The following is a 15,413-nucleotide window of genomic DNA, read 5'->3' as shown; positions in this document are numbered from 1 at the left end:
GGTTTTGACTGTCTGAGAGCCACAAAAAACCTCCACAACTCGTTAAAATGACTTTATTATTTGTCTGAATAGCCAAAAAGGTTAAAATAACTGTGACAAACTTCATCAAAAAAGAGAAATTACTAATCTTCCTTGAAGTTAATTTAACACACTACATCCTATATACAGCAGTTTTTACATAAAACAACCATGAACAAATCATTACATTATTATTACTGAACTTATAAACCTAAACAAAATTGAAGTCACAAGAAAATGGCTTTAGACACTAATAGCATAGAATTACCTTTGAATCCTTAGCATAGTAAAGGGTACGACCTCGAAGTTTGAAATAGCGCTTTTTCCACCTCTGAAAAGAGCTGGTTTGCTTCAGTAGTAATCCTTCTTTTATACTTGTCTGAAAAAAATTAAAATACAGAAACCAAGGTAAATACATGTAGAAATAGCTACACACATAGATTAAAGTTTTGCTTTTTAAAATTTATGTTACACCTCATATAACTGTGAATTTAAACTTTTATTTGTTTACATTAAAAAGAGACTAATTCTTTGGACTACCGGATTTTGCATTGCTATTTTTTAAACAATGACAATGTTGGCAAAATGCTAATTTTACATGTAAACTGAAAAGGCAGTCGAGAGACATATAATTATTCTGAAGATACACACAAAATAATTCAATTGTCTGGATAGCTGCAGAGTCACAAACATTAAAGTGAGCAACAACTGATGGTGGCACAACTTAGAAAAAAACAGTAAAACCATCAATAGAAGGTAATTTCCAGTTCCAAAACTGATTATTTTGAGGAGAAAAACAATTTCCATACAGACAGTAATTCAACAAGGTACTTAAATGTCTCTGATTCAGGCACATGAATTTCTTTAAAATAGAGGGAATAATCCAGTATGATGCAAGTCATGCAAGACTTTGAGTCTGTTGATGAGCTGAAGCCTTCAGCATGAAATCAGCTAACCATTAGAGATAATTATTATCTGGAAAGTGTGAGAACAATAACAGATAGGGATATTTTTACCATGCAAATATTTTTAGGCAAAAAATGACTCGCTGATCCAAACCTTTCCCTGCAGACTGAACCCTGTCTATATATAACCCATTTTTGCAATGAGTAAGAGACAAATTAGTATATTTTAAAGGTGTATGCTGTTTTCACCGCTGTGTGTGGGATTCATTCGATTACAGAAATTCTTCACTTAATCAGACAAAACTACATGAACACAGCATACTAATTTCATGCGTCTCAAAAAAATTTTTCTTCATTTTTGAAGCACACAAGAGAGATGAGAAAAAGCAAGTACTTTTGGATATTATATTCCAAAATTACTCTTTCCAGAATATTTCCAATCTGTAATATAATAACATGATGAGAATCTTATAATACAATTTCTAGACAATGTGATACAAACATCATTTGTAGTTATTCTAGAACTTCTGGAAACATAACCAAGACCTGACCTAAAGTTCATAAACAACTTCTATTATCAGATATGAAATTCTCCTTAACTTTAATGCAAGTAATAAAAACACAGAAAAAGCAGAGAGCACTTTACTGTTCCTACCATTTCCTTGAAATGAGAAACATTGCTGTTATGCCCAGAGATTGCACCCTTCATTTAGATAGTCCTAATGTCACAAATCAAAAATGTGGTCCAACGATCACAAAGCACTTGAATTAATGCTCTCAAAAAAGCGACTCTTTCAGATTGAACCTCGTAGCTGAAAGTTTAGATTTGTCACAGTTTGCTTCACATGCCAGCAACCTGGACCAGTGGATTCAGCCAACCCTCCTGCTCTAGCTGAGGGGTAGCAACTCCCAGTGGAAAGGGTCTGCTCATCATACACCATTTTAAGACAATTTGCAATTTTCTGATCAGACACCTAGATAAGCAAGTTTTCCATGATATAAATAGATTTAATCAGTTAGTAAATACAAGCACTTGTTCAAAGCTGTCTGTTGTAGCCATGCAGCACCTGTGCTTCATATCACTCTCTGAGATTTTGGAAGCTCATCACAAGGATGGGAGTAGATGACGTGTGTTTATCAAGGGTCAGAAGATGTCAAGACCAGAGAAATTCAGTTCCAAGGAAATGGTACTCCACATTCATGACAGACGCTGACTTACTGGGAAAATGTCCAAAATGGAAGGAAATCCATACTCCCTAAAACACACTAGGTGTACAAGGAGACACAGAACACATATTATGCTGAATACTTCTGGGAATTTACAACTCTGTTAAAAAACCATAAAGCTCCCTAAACCTGAGCTATTACTCACTAAGGAATTAGTGAACTCTTTCTTGTCATTTTTATGCCTACTAAACCATTGTCTCCTATTTCTACTCACTCCTTAAACAATATCCCTAATGTCAAACCAATACCTTAAAAATTAAATCTATTTTGCAAGTCAGCCATTTGAAATTAACTTTGAACTTGAAATTAAAGTAAGCTGGTAGTGGATAACCTTTCGGGCTCTACAGAATTTATTTTTGCAACAAGATTTTCAAAAAATCTGGTAAACATTTACCCAAGAAGTAGAAGCACTTAACGAAGTACACAAATTAAATTTATATTTCACGACAGATAAGTATATTGGGCTGAGGTTTGAGCATTTTAAATAGAAAAATCCACGGCTGCAGGCATCAAAACTGAGCACAAAGATTTAGCCCAATACCCTTAATTAACTCAATTTAGACTCTAAAATGTTTAAAATTCCACCTGCCAATTGAGTCATTAAGTAATCTGCTAATAACGCTTTCCCAAGTCTATACCCAAGTTAGAGCATTTCCAGTCATTTAAGATTGGAAGGGACCTCCCAGGTTGTTGAGTTTGGGTCCTCAATGTTGCCTACACACAGGTCATGTTAAGTTTTTCAAAAGCATTGATCAGGCTATAACTACACCTTAAGAAAGTATTCGGTTCCTTTTCTTCTCCCCATGTCAACTGAGACAGTGCTCCAAGATCTCACTGTTCTGAGAAGCCTTTTTATAATTCATCTCAGCTGGACATTAAATCTGAAGTATAAGCAATAACCACTCCAATTATATTAACTACTTTCCTACTATAATTTAAGAGAAACAAGAAGTACAGATCCCACAATCCCACGCTACTTCTCACTTTTACAGAATCACATCTCATCGGCTTGCCAAAACCTCTGAACTTCCCCATACTGCATCTCGTATCATCTAGCAATACAGTGTCCCTCCAGAAGTATGGGACTAGTATCAGAACAGAATAGAATCAAATCCCTAATAATCTTTACCATTTTAACCATTAGTAAAGGAAGATCATTGACAACATTACAGTCACAACATCACGGTGTTCCACTGTGGTATATTTTCCAGAAGAAATCTAATTATAAAAATTACAGCCATTTTTCATAAAATTAAGGAGTACGTATGTGTTCAATTATCCAAGAATGTCAAATGCAACTCTGCATCTCCAAAATCTCAATGACAAAAAAAAAAAAAATTGATTTGTGGGTATTTGGATCACTAAAAATGAGAAACATCCATTTTTATATCAGCAGATTTAAAAATGTCCAGTATATAACACCTGAAAAGTCAAATGTTTTTTATTCCAAAGGAAGCCAGCCACATTGCCTTACTTCTAATTCATTCACTTTGTAAACCCTCACATTTCTGCAGAGGTAAATTTTTTACTTCTCCTGCTAGAAAGACAGAAAGAAAGGAGAAAATATTCTGAATTTCAAAAATAATAAACTGATTATGCACCCATTATTGGCAACTACAAACTAAAACACTAAATAATGAAAGATAAAAGTCTACCCTCTACTTCTTTTCATGTAAATAAGTGGACATGCTGCTCAAAATGTGTCAGGAGAGTGAAAAAAAGAACATGAGGAAATTTCTGAAAGTGAGGAGGATGAAAATGAAAACAGGAAAGGCCATATAACAGGGCAGTCAAATGCAAACAGGAAATTAAAAGCATGAAGAAGAATTTTAAGATAACCTTGCAACAGATGCTCATGCTGAGACTAAAATGTTCATGAAACTTTTGAGATGAAACACAGCTAGCTGGTTGGCAGATCATTTTCCAACAGAAGTATGAAAAGGGTATTCAAGGATAAGAAAGGTCATAGGAAAGAAGCTCATCAAATCCTCAGCATCTGTCTTTACCAGTGAGGATAATGAGATAGTATCTCACACAGCATGCTGTCCACAACATCAGAACAGCTTCGTCAACATGGAGGGCACATACGGGAAGTACTAGACCAGTCAAATCACTAAGTGCACCAGGTGGCATTGACCTGGGAGCCTTGAAGGTCCCAAAAGGACCACTGATGCTACTCATGGTAAAACAGTAGAGTCCATACAAAAGAATATTGCTGTGCGCATACATATCCAGCCGGAAAAAGTCAACAGAGTATTCCTTTTTAAAGGAAAATGATGCTCTGCTACCTACCATGAGTTCAGGATGTGTAGAGGAAAGCAAGTATATAAATTAAGATCCTGCAGACCTGGATTTTCAGAAAGCCTTTGATGAGGCTTCCCACCAAAGGATACTGAAGAAATGTTATTAGAACTTAATTGGGAAAAGGGGCATGTGAACTGAAAGATGCTTCAAGGAAAAATCTAAACCTCATTAACATTCTCATATCAGCTTTGTGCAAAGAAGAGATCTGGGAGCCAGATCACAGCTCTCTGAGCTCAATCACAGCCAGAAATGCCATAAAATTTTGGCTATCACTAAGAAAAGCAACAAATCAAGACAGAATTTAATTTTGCTGCTCTATAACACCATTGTACCAGACAGATCTGCTCTCTCTAACTCAAGAAACAGGGTTAGGAGCAACACAAATGATTCACAGAACAGTAGCTGCCTCACAACAAGAGAGATTGAAGAGCAGAAGACCAAGGGGGCAATATGAAAAATGTTTAAAAAAGCATTAAGGAAAAGTAAGGTGACTGCAGAACTATAGCTCACCAAAGCCCACAATATTATGACAAGGAGGAATGTGACAAAACTGTATCAAGATCAGCTTAACAAAGATAAAAAGTAGCACATCCTTACATAGCAGGCAGTGATTTTATGAAGCTTGCTGTCACAAGAGATTGTACAGGCAGACAGCATCAGCAAGTGCAAAAAAAAGGAACAGACAAATTTAAGAACAGTGTATCTTTACATGGTCCCTTTAATTTGCCATGAGGAAGTACTAGGAGAGTGAACGGCCACCAGACTCACATGCTGCTCCTGAACAGCCTTTTCTATTCCACTGCTGAAAGTGGATCATTGTACGACCAAGCAAAAATATTCACAGGTTGAATTTGTCCCGCTATGTAGACAGCATCTCTTCTGCTCTCAGTCCTGACATTTGTATTTGCAAGTGGGCCTAGGCCCTCATTTACCAAAACAATTAGTATTCCGATTGTTGACAGACAGGGCAATTAAAGAAAAGAAAAAAAAAAGAGAGAGAGATGACATGATGATGATTCTCTTTGATATTAACTCTCTCCTGTAATACTTCCTATTCCTATGACTTTGCCAAGTTGAGTACCAAAATAAAACCAACCCTCTCTGCAGTATTATGGACAGTTTGGAACATTTTCACCATCTGCATAGGTATGGCTTTAGGCAGACACTGGCTTCATTACTTTACAAGGTAAAATCTCACAGCTCATATTAACTCAGAGCCCCTTAAAATATTCCATGTGTTCAGTGGATTGAAAAGTATTTTTATTATTAAAAATGTGACAATCAAACACTTGATTGATATTATAATTATGACTAGGGAACTCCAAGCCTGTGATTTTCTTGACAATCTCTGTATAGCAGCTTCCATTACTGTCACTTAGGCTGACAGATTTTTCATTAGTTATGTCAAAATAAAAATAGATTTTATCTACCAAGAATAAAAACTTCATCAGCATCTTACTGCAAGGTTACATTTTTATTGAAGATTCCTGTTCACAGTGAAGGGAGACTAACATTTGAAAATTAAAACCAAACAAAGAATCAGTGAATTTAAACAGCTAAAAAGCATCAAAATAAATTTGAAAATCAGTATGTTGACAAGGTAACATTGCTTTAATATCAAGACAATAAAACAAGTACCACCAAGAACTGATAGCTCAGTGGAACAAGTGGAGCTGTATCCTGGGGTGTCTAAAGCACCAGACTTGCCTCAATTGAGATGCCCCAGGCTGCTGCTGCTAATACATCCCCAGGTTACACCGGTGACAGAGATCACAAAATGCAGCAAGTTGCACATGCTCAGTCTGTCACTGTCGATGACAGTTATCCCTGTCCTATTGAAGAAAAAAACCACACTAGCTAGTTTGAGAAAATAGCTTTCCAAAATCTCAGAAGGAAAGCCAGCCACACACCCCACCAAAACACTAACTTGTGATTAAGCATCACCATTTCTGTGTAATAATAAGCAATATGTTTCTTCAAAGTTATTCTTATATTCCATATTTTTGGAGTCATTTATGTGGATGATTCTAGCCCAAGTGAAACTGTAATACAAATAAATGCAATTATACAGCTTATGCAGTGCCCTTCTTCCTCAACCTCATTCTCCCTTCATGATCCCTTCCAGTCTATGCTAAGGAAACAGATTTTTGCGCTACTATTGTTAAAATAAATAATAAACCAAAAAGCTTTCAGCTTCATCTAATTGGAATATATGGTAATGTAGTAAAGCATGTAGTAAATATGAAATTACAGAGAAACTGCCATAATACTAATATCTTAGTAGCAATGTGAAATGCAATTAAGCAGACTGAATTAAAAATAGAGCTTGTAGCACATATCAAAAATGAGTAAGATATTGCCATATTAGGATAAAATATTACACTGGGAATTAAAAAAAAAAAACAAACAAAACCTATTTTAGATATAAAGTTGATACTAGATTGAGAATAGAGAAGAAACTTAATGTACAGTTCAAGTATTTAAACTCCTAATTTCCACTCGTACAACATGTTGCTCTCACTCTGTTCTCATTAATCAGGGCATGAAACAGCTGCAATACACTGAAAAAGGATAAAACACTTCATAGGATTGCAACTAGCTGCCAAAGATTTAAGTCTTGGTGCTGTAGCACAGCTCAGCTAACTTTGAGCAGTATTTCACTGCTACCATTTGGAACTTCAGTAGCTGTTCCTTTTAAATTACACATGCTCTGAGCAGAGAGATTTAAACCAACTAAGCCTAACTGGTTTCGAGACAGAAGAATATAGATGGTAGATATTTCAGGAATAAAAAATATTAAAAATAAAACCCATAATAAAGAGTCAAAGTACTCAGCTGGAAAGACTTTTTCCTTTACAAGAGTAATTTAGACTCTCTCTCAACTGGAGGGGAGGAGCACCCAACACACTTGTCAATCAGTAAAGTATATGCAGTGTAGGTCCAAAAGAAACCATTTTGCCACCTCGTACAGCAAAATACAGAAAAAAAATCCCAATACACTTCCACAGAAAAGAGCAAACTTCCTCTAATTCTGTCCACTGTTAATATGCAAATAATAGTTGATCAATTACTTGAGGAAATTACAAAGGCATCATATAATTAAAAAACCTAAACACCACTACAAACTTTTAAGCAATCCCTTCTTGAAAACAAACTCGAAGTTAAGCTTGCCGTAACAAACCTTCTGTGTTTTAGTTCTTGCAGTTTTCATTCTTGTCATTTTGGTAATCTTTAAACTAATTCCAGTTATGCTGTCAGACTTCCTAGGAGCTACACTCGATAGAGGAGCCTCCACAGAGTCATTTAGAGCTTGCAGCTCTTCAGGGAAAGCTGTGGAACAACTCATTTCCTTTTTGCAGGCTTTTTCCACACTTCTATCTGACTTCCACTGATCAAGTTAGGAAAGAGAAAAAGCTTTTATCAACAGAAGTCACACAAGGCCAAGAAGAGCTGTAGAATAGAATAGAGCAGTCCAGTTGGAAGGGACCTACAGGCTTCATTTAGTCCAAAACATACACATTGTAAAGATACAGTTTCAGGAATTTTCAGTATCACACAAATGTGGTTTAAAAAAGTAAGTTCTTAGCATCTTCATCACTTCTTTGATGAGATGAAAAATGAAAAAATACCATCCCATCCACTCACTCCTTAACATTTTCTAAATTGCCAGTCATTGTTACACAGTGATTGGTCATTGCAGTAGATATCTTGCTCAGTACTCAAGTCCACAGAGATAATTGACACCAGTTTCACAGACACGGTAGCCCTGTGATCTGCAAAATCCTGTTATGTTTGGAATTAGAAACAGAGAAGTTTGTTAATTGAATACCCTGAATTTTTATAGTGTATCTGATGCCCACAGATACAGAGACTATCTACTTTAATCTAATTCAGTGGCTGCACTCCACTGGAAGTCTATATTGGCCCTAATTTTGGTTTACTCTATGGTACCTAAAGTCCTGCATACATATTAATCATGTTTTGAGTTACATTTTCTACTATTCTCCCAGTAACAGTCTTAGCTTAACACTCTACTTCTAGAATAGCTAAGTCAACAAAACCTTTAATTGCCTAATAACTCAAATGTAAGGCTCTCTCACTTACCTCTATATATGGAGACAAATACTAATATACTTCCCACTATGAAAAAAATAATTCTTAAGTGAGAAAGCTGGAAATCTAATTTAAGAGATGACAGTAAAATTATACTAGTGAAATACAACATGGAAAAGATTGATAATGTCCAGCAGCCAGCTAATTTATTACAGATAGTGAAAAATCTTTTTGCTTATCATCAAAAATATTTAGAGAAAGCAGAAATACCGAGTAGCAACTCCAGAGACTGGAAATCTAATCCCGGTTTGACTATAGATTTTATGCGTGACCTGAGGCAAATCAGTTACTATGTGTTCTATGATCTCCACACTGAAAAAAAAATCTTTATTCTTCTCTACATGAGTCTTGTTGTGATTTCTTACATTTTACTGAGCATCTCACTAGAGGTAGCATTTCATTTTAATCAAAAATGTTCATAAATAGCTTTTTGAAAGATAGGAACTTCAGAAGTAATAAGAGTGAAACTAAAAAGACATTAACGCAGAGTCATCTGTAGCAGCTCACCCAAGGATATCTATGTTCAGTAGAATTTTGAGTATCTCCAAGGACAGAGATTCCACAACTTTCCTGGGCAAATGTTCAACCTGTTTGAGTGTTCAACCACCCTCAAAAGAGGGAGGGAGGAAAAAAAGTCAAAAATAGGGTTTTTTCTTGCGTTTAAATGTTGTGGTTCTGTATTTAAATTTGTGCCCATTGCCTCTTGTCCTGTCACTGGGTACCACTGAGTTTGACTGTTTCCCTTACCCTCCTCAGATATTTGTATATGTTCATATGATGAACAGCCTTCTCTTCTTCAGTATAAGCAGTCACAGATCTCTCAGCCTCTTGTCATATCAAAGATGCTCTGGCCTCTTAATCCTCTTTGTGGCCTGTCACTGGACTCTCTCCAGCATGTCCATGTCTCTCTTGTACTGAGCAGCCCAGAACTGGGCACAGCACTGGGTGTGTCCTCACCAGGGATGAGTAGAAGGTCACCTCCCTTGACCTGCTGGCAATACTCCCAATGCAGCCCAGCATACTGTTGGTCTTCATTGCCCCATTACCCTCCTCTGCCACACTTCTTTCCAACCAGTCAGCCCCCAGCCTGTCCACTGCTACAGTGGGATGGGATTCTTCCTCATCAGATTCAGGACATTGCCTTTGCTGAACTCCATGAGGTTTCTGTTGGTCCACTCCTACAGCCTGACCCTCCCTGAATGGGAGCACTGCCATCTGGGACATCAGACCTTTTTCCTCATTTTGTATTGTCCATACACACTGCAGATACACTCTGCATTATCACCCTGGCCTTAATGGAGATGTTACACAGCACTGACCCCAGTAACAACCCCAGGGGTAAACCAGTGACTGACCTCTAATTGGATTTTGTGCCACTAATCACCACACATTTTGCTCCATCACCTTCCAAGTAATAGAGATGAGGCAGACTGGTCTGTACTTCCCCAGATCCTCCTTCTTCCTTTTCTTGAATATGAGTGACATTTGCATTCTTCCAGTCCTCAGGAACCTCCCCTAGTGACTATGACCTTGGAAAGGTAATGGAGAATGGCCTTGCAATGCCATCAAGCAGCTCCCTCAGCACTTAGGTGTGTAGCCCAGAAGGACCAGTGTTTATGTAGTTTAAGTGTTCCCAAACTTGATGTTCCTTCACCTTCCACCACTTTCCAGCTGGTCTTGAGCACCTGGGATTGCAGAGGGCTAGTGTGAACAGTAAAGACGAGGGTGAAGAAGGCATTGAGTATCTTCCATGTCCTCTATCATCAGGTTCCCTGCCTCATTCAGCAACAGCTACGAGTTTGCCCCAGTCTTCCTCCTTCTGCCGATGTACCTATGGAAGACCTTCTTCTGGTCTTCACATCCCTTGCTAGATTCCACTGCAGGTGGGCTTTGGCTTTCCTAATCTCACCCCACATGATTGCTTCTCTAAATTCCTTCTGGATCACTTATCATTGCTTCTGCTTTTTGTATGCTTCCTTTTTATGTATTCCTTTTTAACATAAGTGTCCTGTTCACCCATCCAATACACTGCTCTTAAGACTGTAGTACTATCACAAACAGCCAGATTCTGACTCTCTGTCTTTAATTTCTGTTAGTTCTAAATGTGAAAGCCCTTGCAGCAAAACCACACTTTTTTCTAAGACTGCTTTTCCTAGAATTCCTTACAAATGTTACTGAGGAACCTACACCTTGCACAATTTTTTCCCAATGCAGATTTTCTTCTGTGAAAATCTAGACAATGTCTGGAGGCCAAATTGGCACCAGAAATTCCAGTCCCAGTTACTGTACTTTTTGGAGTTATTACATTTGGAGTAATTACTTTTGGAATTATTAAATTTAGTAGGTAAGTATTTTATAGTTTGGTATATTCTGGAGAAAATTAAAGTTTGTGATGTAGTACTAAGTGCCAAACAGATCTGAAATTTACTTCCAGGCCACTAACAGTCTTCTGTAACCAGAGACATTATGCTGATACTTTCACTTGTTTATGCAGCTGCATATAAACATTACACATATACCTACTGAACCATTCTAAATTTAGGAAACAGCTTATTACCTGACCTACTGAGTTTCAGTATTTAAAGAGTATGAAAGAGGTACTTTTTACAAGGCCATGAAGTGTCAGGACGTGGCTGACAAGGGGGAATGGCTTGAAACTGAAACAGGGTAGATTTAGAGTAGATATAAGGAAGAAATTCTTTACTGGGAGGGTGGTGAGACACTGGAACAGGTTGCCCAAAGAGGCTGTAGATTCCCCATCCCCGGCAGTGTCCAAGGCCAGGTTGGATGGGGCTTTGAGCAGCCTGGTCTAAGGGAAGGTGTCTCTGCCCATGGCAGGGGGGTTGGAACTAGATGATCTTGAAGGTCCCTTCCAACCCAAACCATTCTGTAATCCTGTGAATTCCCCAAAACAGCAAGGTGTGATAAAACCCTATTGTCCTTCCCAAATCATTAGCAGCAACCTTGGTGAAAACAGAATTCTCACATTACAATGAGTGGAAGAAATTTGCTCTTTTGAGACAACCAGACTGGAAAGCAGAAGAATAACATACATCAGACCCTCCCTTCCCTTCTGTTTACTGATGGGACATAAGAGCCTGAAATTACTGTTGAATTCACATTCCCTTTGTGACCAGGCCCATTCATGTACATGCTATTTTCTCTCATTCAGAAAACACAGTAAAGCTACTTCTTCAAAAACAAACATCTCTGACCAGAATGGGGCAGATCAGTACTTCTCAGAGTTTTATACACTGCAGCTCATGCTTGCCTATCCATCAAGGAACCCTCTTCTCTGGCTCTATGTAGGCTCCAGCTCTTACTCCGTGTCCAAACCTTGAGCTGTGAATACAACACAATGCTTCACTTCAATCCACGGGAAAATCAGAAAGCGGATCCCCTTGAAACATATTTCTGAGCACAGGAAGGAGAAGGAGGTAACCAGACACAGCATGGACATACCAAAGGTAAATCATGCCTGAACACTGGAGAATCTTTTCTAAGACTCCTGCATCATACAATAGAATAGCACATCCCATTCCACTTGCTGTTCAACAGCTCTTATTGCTAAAATACAAAAAATATAGTAGTAACTCACTTTTCTCCTTTCATGAGTTGAGCTGTTAAATATGAATTTTACCTTTAAACAGGTTAATGGCAATTTTTTCCATTTAAAAATTTTAAATTGCTATTAACAAAACAGCCCTAATGTAAAACCAAGTAAAACTAGAAGCATGCGATAAATGTGCTAGAATAGAACTTGACTATAGGTGTTGGGGTTTTCTTCTATTGAGGAAAGTACTTTCTATATAAAGAAGTTTTCAGTTTTGTAAAACCCGTCACTTTGTACATCCATCATGTAAGAGGATTTGGCACCTTGAAGGTAAGAGCATTTATGTGTTTCACAGTGTGCTTGCTTTCAGATTGTGATGCAACAGCTACTTTCTAGGGGAGCTAAAAAAGGCAAATTCTACTTCAGCTTCAATAAAACCTCAAAAGTATTCTGAAATCTTTGTTTAATAGTGCATTCTCCATTCCCACTAACAAAATCAGAGGCTCATAAAGGACCAAAAGAGGCATAGAGAGGCATCTTTTAGTACACATTCTCCTCTGAGGTAATGCTAACTTTATACAAATTTGCCAGAACAGGCTATATATCATCTTATTCAGGTGTCCCATTTTATTATTTGAAACTTTTTCTGGCCCAGTATCATCCAACATCTGCATCAGAAGCCAGAAACACACAAACAGTAAAGAGGCTGCATCTCATAAGCCTGCCTTCATTGCTTCTGTAGAGATAATCTTCACATGTTCAGTTTCCAGTCACGGAATCCCTAGACAGAATAATGGCGGCTCTAAAATCTGAGTTTTCACATGACCTGTCATTACAAAAATACATCGTCCTTCTTTTCTTTCTATTTGAATGAAGTCTTCATCTGCCTTTTTCAGCTATCCTTGAATGATTCCCAGAAGACATTTTCCTAAGATGTTTGTAAAGCCCTCAGTTACAGAGATTCTCTACCACTAAAATGGATTGCCTCGTGTAAACTTTTCTTGCTGCGCTTTAAAGTGCTTTGGTAGGACAATGATACAGAGATAAAACATCGATAAATTAACTCAAAGGCTGTTACTAACAGTACTTTGTAATGACAAAGCACTCAATAGGACAATTGTTACTGTTCTTAACTATGAACACACAGCTATTAAATGAGTAATAAGGTTGTTCTGCTTTTTGACCATAGTAATTTACAATCAACCAATCAAGGCCCAAACCAAACTTACATCTAGAAGTATTTTTAAACAGAACAAATATGGAAAATTGCAAATGGTTTTCCACAATGGATGTATGTTAAGGAAGTCTTCTATCCTGTTATGTACTAAGATTAAGCTTAACATACAGCCCTAGAGGTAAACATGATTATGCTCTGTGAAACCTCTCAGTGAAGTACCATCTTTAACAGCATTTATGAGTGAGAAGCTTTACTTTCCTCTGGAATGCGGATCAAGTGTCCTATTTATTTTACTGGCCCTTCACATAAATGTGAAAAGCATGGAAAATATTTTTTAAAAATAGATATGGTTAATCACATTTCCTCTTATATTCCCTGATCATGTTTCTTTGGTATCTACTCTCTTCTGCTTAAAATACTTTTATCCTCATAATTGCTTACTTATGTTTAATACAGGTACAATAAGCTTCTGAGATTCATCCCATTTCGAAGCATTAAGTACTTAAGGAACATCTGGAGTTGCTGCCTTTTCCCCTTGACAAGAGCTGGAGGACTTTGCAAGATACACCCTAGAAAATCTCGCTCATGCTGTCTCCTACACTGTGACAGTCATGGAAGGGAGGGTGCAGCCACTGTGGAGTGTTTCAGGTCAAGCAGCCCACAGTAGTTAAGTCTGAGCTGAGACAACACCCTCAGATGCTGCAATGACTGACGCACAACAGGTATGTCTTGGGACCAGTAATTTGGAGCATAAAGGCAGGGCAGGTCTCCCAAGCACTAAACCCACCAAAACTTCTGAGCCAGAGCACCCCATTATCTTTGCACTGGAGGCTCAGATACATTAGAACTTTCTCCACGTGCAGAGAAAGCCATAGGAAACCAGCTAAAAACAATTAAAAATACATTAATCAGATCTAAGCTGTATGATGAAAATTTTAAAACTGCAGGATGATCTTCAGTCTCCTTTAAATTAGCCAGGCTCCAAAGACTAGACTAGGTAATTGCGGTCTTATGCTATCTTAAGTCCAAGAAAAATAATTCTAGCTACTTTTTTTAATGCTTTTCTTGTTAGAAAACCCCTTTCAGTGGAATATTTTAAGAAAAAAAGACTAGTTGAAAATGTCCTTTGCACAAAGGTACTGTGAGTTTATTAATTGGTTGCAGACAGTAGATAGAGGTGCTGACCACAAGGACCTAGATGAAAGAGAGGTGACAACAAAGTCAAAGCACCCATATCGAGAGTCAATTTCTGAGTCACCTGAGTAATCACCTGAACTTACCACTCAACTCTTCCAATCAGATTCCTGATATGGTCTTATTACCAGCAAGAAGTCTGGGAATAAATGTGATTAATACTCCTTTTCTTCTCCCCGCCCCCCCTTTTTTTTTTTTTTACACGAAAGAGATGCTTCTCAAACAATTAAGCCACCTGTACACTTTGTAACTTGCTAGTCAGGCTGGTTATTGTTGCAATTTTTACAGGTCCAATACAGACCTTTTTGGTTTTTGCTATTACTTATAATCCTCTCTCTATTTAAGACTCAACTTTAATGGGGTGATAGGTTAATGAAAAATATAACTAAAAATTAATATTCTGATACATAAAGCACAGTGACTGAAGGCAGGGAAATGTTTTCTTTGCTGGTAAGTGGGTTTTAGTAGTTTTACTGTCTGCTGCCTTAAACACCAAAGATGAAGGCAAGATGCTCCTACTGTGACTGAAGTATCCTTTTGATGCAATTCATATTTGGACCAAATATGGGCTGAATCTGGTCCAGGGCACAAAACAAGGTGTTAGCACTCCAAAGAGCAACTTTAAACAACCCAGATATGAAAAGGACTTACTAAAACACCCTGAGGAAGGATTTTAGTTTTAAACTAAGGAGCAACAAAAGTTGTATTACTGTTTGAATGACAAAAGGAGACATAGACAGTTAAATGGAAAAAGAAAGGTAGTGTGATATGAGTGAAATGAGAAAGAGGATTCTTAAGGCAGAACTGGCACAACAGAAGGGCAAGTAAGAAAAAGATTATTAAGTCGAGCATCATTGATAATGATGGAAAAAGCCACACACAGATCAACAAGGGTCTCTTGCAGTGTGAGCCTACATCCTCC

The 15,413-nt window shown here is 37.6% G+C and overlaps 1 protein-coding gene across 2 annotated transcripts in view; it reads right to left on the bottom strand.

The window, feature by feature from the left end:
* The window catches only part of DGKH (diacylglycerol kinase eta), a 74,282-nt gene extending 73,885 nt beyond the window's left edge, over positions 1 to 397 (bottom strand). For both annotated transcript variants that reach the window (XM_008633144.2, XM_017733573.1), the window contains exon 1: positions 287 to 397. The gene's annotated coding sequence lies outside the window, so the exon portion shown is untranslated. The remainder of the gene's footprint in view (positions 1 to 286) is intronic.
* Between the last annotated feature and the right edge of the window lie 15,016 nt (positions 398 to 15,413).

This window comes from Corvus brachyrhynchos, unplaced genomic scaffold, assembly GCF_000691975.1.
Source record: "Corvus brachyrhynchos isolate BGI_N302 unplaced genomic scaffold, ASM69197v1 scaffold202, whole genome shotgun sequence".
Taxonomy (NCBI): Eukaryota; Metazoa; Chordata; class Aves; order Passeriformes; family Corvidae; genus Corvus; species Corvus brachyrhynchos.
Note: the sequence above shows the minus strand (reverse complement) of the source record. Positions and strands in the feature narration are given on the sequence as shown.